Source organism: Mauremys reevesii, linkage group 1, assembly GCF_016161935.1.
Source record: "Mauremys reevesii isolate NIE-2019 linkage group 1, ASM1616193v1, whole genome shotgun sequence".
NCBI lineage: Eukaryota > Metazoa > Chordata > Testudines > Geoemydidae > Mauremys > Mauremys reevesii.
In genome coordinates this window covers 308462306-308470918 of record NC_052623.1, presented here as the reverse complement: position 1 = coordinate 308470918, position 8613 = coordinate 308462306, and the positions used below count along the sequence as shown (strand labels likewise).

The following is an 8613-nucleotide window of genomic DNA, read 5'->3' as shown; positions in this document are numbered from 1 at the left end:
GGCTAGACTCACAAGGAGAAACTTAGGCACTGCAATGTGAATGTTGCAATACACAACTTTTATGTGCCCTCTTGGCTAGTGAAATTCACAACCTCAAATTAAGCACACTGGCTCCCTGTACAGTGAATGGGAAGAGTTAGGGGCTAGATTCACAAAAGGAATTAGGTTCCAAATTGTTAATTTAGGTGCCTAAATCCCAGAATCAGTCCATACTGAGATTCATAAAACCCCCGCTCAGCTGCTGACAAATCTTGTAGGCACCTAAATTTTTTGTGGTAAAAATTTTCTGGAGGTGCCTACATTTCTGCTTCTGGGCATCTGCACTGCAGCCCCATGCCAGATGTTGGACACCTAAGTACAAGCAATGTATGAACCGAGAAAAGATAGGCGTTCCTCCATTTAAATTATCCTGTGGGGCCCAATCCAGTAAATGTAGTCAAGGGACAACTACCCTCATGCCTTTCAGTCCAATGGCTAGGATACTCAACTAGGATCTGGGAGACCCCCCAGCTCAAGTCCCCCATCCACCAGAGGAATAGAAGGGATTTGAACAGGGATCTGACACCTCCCAAGTGAGTGCTCTGACCACTAGACTATTAGGTATCGGTGGGCTGGCACCACTTTTTGTGTGAGGTTAGGCCTTTTCTGAGCACAGCTACTGAATTGGGTGCTGTGGGAGATAAAGGCGGGACAATGCTTAGTTTGGGAATCCTGGTGTGAGTTAGGGGGCGAGCAGCTTGACAACGTCAGGCCTGAGGCAGCTGTGCTTATCACCACAAGCAGAAATGTAGATGCCTTGGGGACTTTCGTGGTGAAAACTTCTGTGCCTATGGAACTCAGGCACCTCCAGGAGTAGGCAGGAGCTGAGTTGAGTTTTGTGAATGCCAGTGGGACCTAAATGTTAGACTTAGGGCTCGCCTATACTTACAGTGCTGCAGCAATGCAGCTGCACTGGTGCAGCTGTGCCACTGTAGCACTTAGTGAAGACGCTACTTATGTTGACAGGACAGCTTCTGCCATTGGTGTAGGTACTCCACCACCCTGAGAGGTGGCAGCTATGTCAATGGGAGAAGCCCTCCCATTAAATAGCACTGTCTACAACAGTGGCTAGCTCAGTACCACAACATTGACATAAATTAGTAGTGTAGACGCAGGGCAGGTCTACATTTAAAATGCTGCGTCGGCACAACTCTGCACCGCTGAGTGAAGTGAAGATGCTCCAATGCCAATGAGAGAGCTCTCCCATTGGCTTAGTTAATCCCCAAGAGGCAGTAGCTATGTTGACAGGAGACCCTCTCCCATTAACATAACACTGTCTCCATGGGGGGGTTAAGGTTGGTATAACTATGTCACTCAGAGGTATGCGTTTTTCACACCCCTGAGTGACGTAGTTATACTGACATAGGTGTGTAGTGTAGACCTGGCCTAAGCCTCAGGTGCCTCACAGGGCAACACCCATGATTTTTTTTTGTGTAGTAATCAGACAAGAAAAGACTATGGGGTCATTCACAAGACATTTGTACCAGTTTAAAATCGTGCCCTTCCAATCAAATCAATGATGTTTTTATTTACTCTAGATAAAACTATATGCTTCTGTCTATGCTGATATAATCACAATGAACCTTGTTCAATTATCACAAAAGGAAGCAAAATCCTTAATAATTGATTGGGGAATGTGGGAGGAGTATATAGAGTAATATGGAGGTATCATGAGTATTTAAAGGATTTGCCAGGCCACAAAACAGGAAATATTTGTTTAATAGTGAAGTCCAAAATTAGTCATAAGCCCAGAAGATATAGATTCTTTTTCATGGAGAAAAATTGGAACACTCCTATTATCTCTATTAAAAGCAAATCCCCTCAGGCATTTTGCCTATGAAGTGCAATACAAAAATATTTAGTTTCAAATTTCAGATTCCCTCTAGTGAATGTAAGTTAGTAACGTACTTTCTGGCAGACAGATAAAACAGAAAGATGGTCATTGTTCAATTCCGTGTGTAGTGTTTTCTTTTTTAAAGATACATCCAGTATGTTTCGGTTGTGTTTATAAATGATGCGATAACATCAGGCTCAGTAACCTGATATCAAAAGGGCTCTGTCTTGAGCTGGAAGTTAAAAGGGAAAATTTGATGGAATTACCATTTGTTGTGTTGTATGCAGAGATATGCAGGTCTTTGTTCCATTTGTAAAGTCAGCCTCAAAAGCAAGTTTGAGGGAGCTGAACAAAATCAAAAAGTATCACACATATTAACTGAGTCAATCAATAGTCCTCTACGAGGGCCTAATCCTGCTCTCACTGAAGTCAATGGCAAAATTTCCATTGATTTCAGGCCCAAAATATTGGTCTAGATACAACGAAGTGATGAGCCATTCAAAGGGAAGAAGATAAACATCATGTTTCTTTGTTAAAAATGCTTTATTTACAAACAAAATATAGAAATGAGCTTATAGAAATGTCAACAGGACACAAAAGGAACGTTATATCTGTTGCATAATGCATGAACAAATTAAATCTCTTTGAAAATAAAAGCACATTGTGGTTTTGATTTTTTTTAAAAGACAACTAGCTCCCTTGCCTCAAGTAGTTTTTACCCTTTCATTGGGCTGAAATCCCCTTGAGGTGCATTTTCTATTATTTGTCAATTTTACAGGCAAAATAAGCCACAGGAGAGAAATGAGTTGATTCTACAGAGAGCATGGTTGAGATGTTACATTTGAGTCCATTTTATCTATTTGGGAAACAGCTGATTGTGCATCAGAGTTTTGCCGTGTGAAAATTTTGCCCTGCTGGGTTTTAGAATGAACACCTTGGACTCCAAAAAAGCAGTTCTGCTGAGTCCTGATCCTCATTGTCTTCAGTGGACTTTGGTTTAGGTTCTTAGTGACCACCAGAGCCAGACACTCCTAAGGTGAATGGATGAGCAGGATCTAACCTTCCTCCGTTACTGGATCCCTACGTTTTAGACGTTTGAGGAGAAAAATATATGTTATATCTTATTATTTTTGTCCCCAGTAATTGGGGCCACCTATATTACTGTATAAATATTTACGGTGAATAGTAAAGTAATCTTTAAAGATTGCTCTGTGGTGCTAGAAGGAGACTCATTTATGTTTTATGCCTTATTCCTTTATTAATAATTTTTGTTATTAATAGCTAATTTAGCTATTTTAATTGTAAAAAGCTGTCTCCCAAGAGATGTCAACAGAATGAAATGGGCTAGGCATAGAGCAGTCTGCTACTGCTGAGATTTTAAAGGGGAGAATGGAAGAAGAGGGACTATTGATTCATCCATCAGTCCTCATCCTTCCACACACACCACTCTTCTTTTGGCTCCCATTGAAGTCAATGACAAAACTGCCACTGACTTCAATGGAGCAGGATCAAGCCTCTAATTTGCACCAACTTGCGATGGCATTTCTTCAGCTGAAAAAAAATCACAAAGGGGCAGTTTTTCAAAAGACCTCAGCACCCACAATTGGGCCAGATTTTCAAAAGAGCTAATTTTTTGTTGTTTGGGGTATTTTTCCTCAGCTTTTGTCTACTTTTTGCATTCTGTTTCCCCTCTTTTTCCTTTTCACTACTGAAAAAGGGGGAAAGGAGAAAAGGGAGGAAAAGGGGTGTGAAAATATAAACTGAAAAATTAACAGTTGAAAAAAATCAGTTTTTCTTTTCCAGTGTTGACAAGAAAACAGAACATTGTAAAAACAAACAACAAAATTCACAAAAAGTTCGGATTCTGAAAAAGGCCATTGCTCAATAAAAAAATTGCCATGTGAAAATTTTCAAACAGCTCCAGTTCAAAGGAGAGAAAATGCACAACAAATGTAGGATCACTTGTAATTCAATAGTCCCTATTATATTTATAACCCCATGAAAAAGCAAGAGGGGGAAAGGGAATAAATATTTAAATCTTAATGTCTGTAATGTTGTTTCTTCAGAGCACAAAAGTTAATGGGAATTACTGTGTGCACTGAATGGGGCACAGGTTCCTGAATAATTAGTAATAAGCTATTGTACATCAGGGACCCCTAGGAAATAATACCTTTTTCCCCAACCTACCTTTACAGGGCACTTCTTTCAGATTCATGTCTCTGTGCCTAGAAAAACAAACTGAAAGAGGATGAAATCAATAAAAAAGCAGTGAAGCAGCAGGCACAAGGCATCTCCACATGTTCCTGTGCTGGCTGCCTGCATCATGGGTAGCAGTGCGGGATGGTATGAAGGATGGCCAGGGAAGTTACATCCTCTCTGGAGCAGATGGATGGGAATGGAATGGGGCAGGGACTGGGAGGGGCCTTGGCACCATCCGCTCCAATGCATCATAGCTGCACCAGTGTATTGGGGACCTGTCACAGTTTACACCCTTTTTGAAACATTGGGGGAACCAAGAAAGAGAGTGTGATGCCATGAAACACAATCTCTCTCCAGGCTGCTCAAAGAGCAATGCAACAATGTGAAGCTCCTTACTCTGGGCTTGTGGCAAAGCCACAGTTCAGCCCTACATACGGTTTGATACAAATCATGGAATACTGTGATTCTCCTTTGAATTGTTTAGCCCGGAGGTTCCCAGGTGCTAAGATAAAGATAAACTTCTCTCCTAGCTTTGTATAACAGAGGCAGATTTTAAGCACCGCAATGCCTTTGAGCTCTGTATCTAAGCATAAACATCAGAAATGTATTTGCGATAATCATTTTCTTTTAAAGTTATCTCAGATTGCTCAGCAGCTGTCAGAGGGCTTTTCTGACTCAAAGTACTTCACAATCCAGCAAGTATTATCTGCACCTAGCCACACACCACCACCAAACAACCAATTTACGTCAAACCACATCTTTCAGACTGATTTACACCAATCAGCTGCAAAGCACTGAGGAATACACACAGAAATAGAATAGTCCTAAAAATATTTGGGGGAAATTTTCAAACCCCATCAATCAAACACATGCATGTGCAAACATCTGTATGTGTCTGTTAAATAATCTAATGTCTGTTTATGCTCAAGTATTTAAAATTAGTACCCCTAAAACACATTGGGGCCTTTATATTTTGGGGGTATCAAATACTTGCCCACTTAGATATTAAAATTTCTAAAGTACACATGCTGTTGCCTGATTTTAGGATTAATAATATTGTTTAGATCATATGGGTTATAGACTCACCAGTTAATCTGATCAGAAGATAGTAAGATTCTTGTCCAAGAATCAGGCTACACAGAATTTGCAAGGACCCTCCGGATGTATGACAAGGATACACACACAGAGAACAAAATGCAGCCTTAAAGTCTTTTTATTCAGATAAATGGAATAGTAATGGACTAGTAATCAAATAGTAATCAAATAATCAATCCATTACAAAAACAATATTATCATTGTAGCAGTACATGTGGTATTATATACTATAAAGGGTTCTTGATTAACATACTCACACCCTTTCCAGATAACCTGGTGGTAAGAGACAAAGGACCAGCCTCGCCTCTGGCATGCCAAGAGAGTCCAATGGTTCAGGTTTCTCAAATCTTGAGTGGGAGGTGAAGAACTTAGTAGAAGCTAGAGCTAAAGCTATAGAAAGACTATAGAAGCTAACCTAGAATTTACTTAAGAATTAACTATGAAAAACTAAATAATGAACTAACTGAACAATGAACAAACTTATATAATGTGGTGGATTGCCCTTCTTATAGACCCTGAGCATTATATGCCCTCCTTGCATGTCCAGACTTAGCTTCCTCACCTACAAAAATATCATAGTACACTTACTCTATAGGCTGGCATGTTCATGCGTATTAATGACATATTCATTGTGACCATTAGCTCATTCTCACCTCTGTTATTTCTGGCCTAACCAGTTATTTCCATGTTCTTTGTCGTGTACCTCTTAAGTCTGAAAAGGGGCATGAACTTGGGTGGCCCTACCTAAACCAACTTGCTTTAAATTGCTCACTTATCTATGTTAAAAGTCACAAACATATATATACTCTGTTCTTTAGCTCATCATCACCGATATAGGCTAAAGGTCTCGAACATATGTATGCTAACTTGCCTCAGCTCAACAGAGAGGATGTGGCCAGTATGTTGCGTTACAGCCAAAATACTCTAATACAAATTGATAAACCTACTATAATAAAACAAATTATCAAACCCATAAGAAAAGATATATAGGCAAGTCAGCACGCTAGCCCTACAGGCTACTCATGCATACCCCAATCCTGCAATCAGAGCATGGGGTGGGGGGCTTGGCAAATATGGGAGAAACCCAAGACAGAGTGCAAAGTGTGTGTGCAACAATTGGGATCTGCAATTTTTCTTGCGGACAAGTGGAGACTCATGATCAATTAAATGAAGCAAATTTGATAGATTGTGATGTGGTGAACATCTGGGTTAAAGTGTTCAAAATGCCTAAGTGACTTAGGAGCTTGACCCATTTAAAAAAAATCTCATTAAATTCCCAGGTCACTTTTGAAAATGGAATGTAGGCTCCTAAATCACATAGGCACTTTTGAAAATTTTACCCCTAGCCTCTTGATACATTGCTACTGGAATTAAAATTCTGTTTTTCAGACAGACTGCTTGGCGCATGAAGACACAGATTAGGAACTCTTTTAAAGGAAGGACTCTCTAATGCTACTGTATAAAACCATCTGTTCCCGCTTGAACCTCAATAACAGGAAAGGGACTTGATAAGTAAACTGTTCCATAATACTTTAATTAAAAAATTTACTGCTTCAAGAGCCTTTTCATCTCAGAAAATGTAGAAACTGACATTCTATAGTATTTCCCTTTGATTATCTTATTTAGGGCTAGATTTTCACTAGCCCTACTGTGGCTAGGCAGGGAAGTAGGGGTGAGTAAAGCCTCCCTTCCCCATCCCATGCACAGCAATGTTAGGTCTACCTAGACCATGTGTAGTACAAGAAGAGCAGTGGCTTCACGCTGGACCTGTTTGAAAATCCAATTTTATTTCTATGAATAGTTTTGAATGAAAAAGTTTCAACCAGCTCTACTGCAGACCTGATATTTCTCCCTGTGAGTGTGTGGGGAAGGATGAGGAATGGGTGGTGCCAGAGCACTGGCTTTCTTTCCTATGTGTTGACCAGCAAAGCTGACCGAATGCAAGGGTGCAGTAAACTGTATTTCCAAATGAGGTGATGTAAATTACTCCCTCTCCAGTGAACTAAATCACATTTCCTGGACTTAATGTGGGCTCAGTCTAGCCCTAATTTAGCAGCTGCATTCCAATTTTTACTCTGAGCATTGGTAGGCTTGGAAATACTTCCATGTTATACAGTAGGGAAGTATTTCCTGTTCTTGTGAAGAAATCTTGCTGATTTTCTAAAACAGCCAGTTACAGTTAAGTATCACTTCTTTTCTATCATTATCATTATAGATGGTTGAGAAGACGGTATGACAAGGGTGGGCAAACGTTTTGGGCCGAGAGCCACATCTGGGTGGGGAAATTGTATGCAGGGCCAGAGCAGGGAGTTGGGGTTGAGGAGGGAGTGCAGGGTGTGGGAGGGGGTGCGGTGTGCAGGAAGGGACTCAGGGCAAGGGATTGTGGCAGAGGAGAGGTGTGGGGCGTATGAGGGGGCTCAGGGAAGGGGGTTGGGGTACAAGAGGGGTGTGGGGTGTGGTAGGAGGCTCAGGGCAGGGGGTGGGGTGCACAGGGGTTCAGGGTGCAGAGGGGAGCTCAGGGCAGGTGGTTGGGGTGCAGGAGCGGTGCAGGGTGTACGAGGGGGCTCAGGGCAGGGAGTTGGGGATCGAGGTGCAGGCAGAGGGCTTAGGGCAGGGAGTTGGGGGGCGGGGTGCAGGAGGGGTTCGAGCTCCAGCCCGGTGCCACTTACCTAAAGCAGCTCCGGGGTGGCAGCAGTGGATGCCCTGGCCCCGCCCTGCACCGCTCCAGGAAGCGCTGCGGCCCCTGGGATGGGGGGCAGAGGGCTCCGTGTGCGCTGCCCTGGCCGCACCTCCAGGTACCTCCCCCAAAGTTCCTATTGGCCACGGTTCCCCATCCCCAGCCAATGGGACCTGTGGGGGGTGGTACCTGGAGGCAAGGGCAATACACATGGAGCCCTCTGCCCCTCCACCTGAGGTCCACTTCTGAGAGTGGCGCGGGGCCCACAGTGCCATGGGGGGCAATCCTGCGGGCCGGATCCAAAGCCCTGAGGGCCCAGATCTGGCCTGAAGGCCATAGTTTGCCCACCCCTGCAGTATGAGGTCAGTGGGGGGTCTCACCTTCTGGAAGGATAATTAGCTACATCTATATGCCACATGCTGGCTTTGTCTGGTCATAGCTGAGGTGATTCTGTCATCTGGATCAGCGACTTTTGAGTTTTACCAGCTCATAGACCACTTTGCTCAGGTGGACCTGTTGTCATAGACTTTAGGGTCCACAGGGACCATTATGATCATCTAGTCTGACCTCCTGCAAAATGCAGGCCGCAGAATCTCACACACCCACTCCTGCAACAAACCCCTAACCTATGCCTGAGCCATTGAAGTCCTCAGATCATGGTTTAAAGACTTCAAAGTGCAGAGAATCCTCCAGCAAGTGCAGGGGCGGCTCTAGACATTTCGCCGCCCCAAGCAGGGCGGCATGCCGCAGGAGGCGCTCTGCTGGTCGC

The 8613-nt window shown here is 43.1% G+C and overlaps 1 long non-coding RNA gene across 1 annotated transcript in view; it reads right to left on the bottom strand.

Moving 5' to 3' along the window:
* Positions 1–2573: 2573 nt before the first annotated feature.
* The window catches only part of LOC120398183, a 46772-nt gene continuing 40732 nt past the window's right edge, over positions 2574–8613 (bottom strand). The window contains exons 2-3 of the long non-coding RNA XR_005594231.1: positions 4061–4111; positions 2574–2953 (exon numbers count right to left, since the gene is read on the bottom strand). This is a non-coding gene — a long non-coding RNA (uncharacterized LOC120398183). The remainder of the gene's footprint in view (positions 2954–4060; positions 4112–8613) is intronic.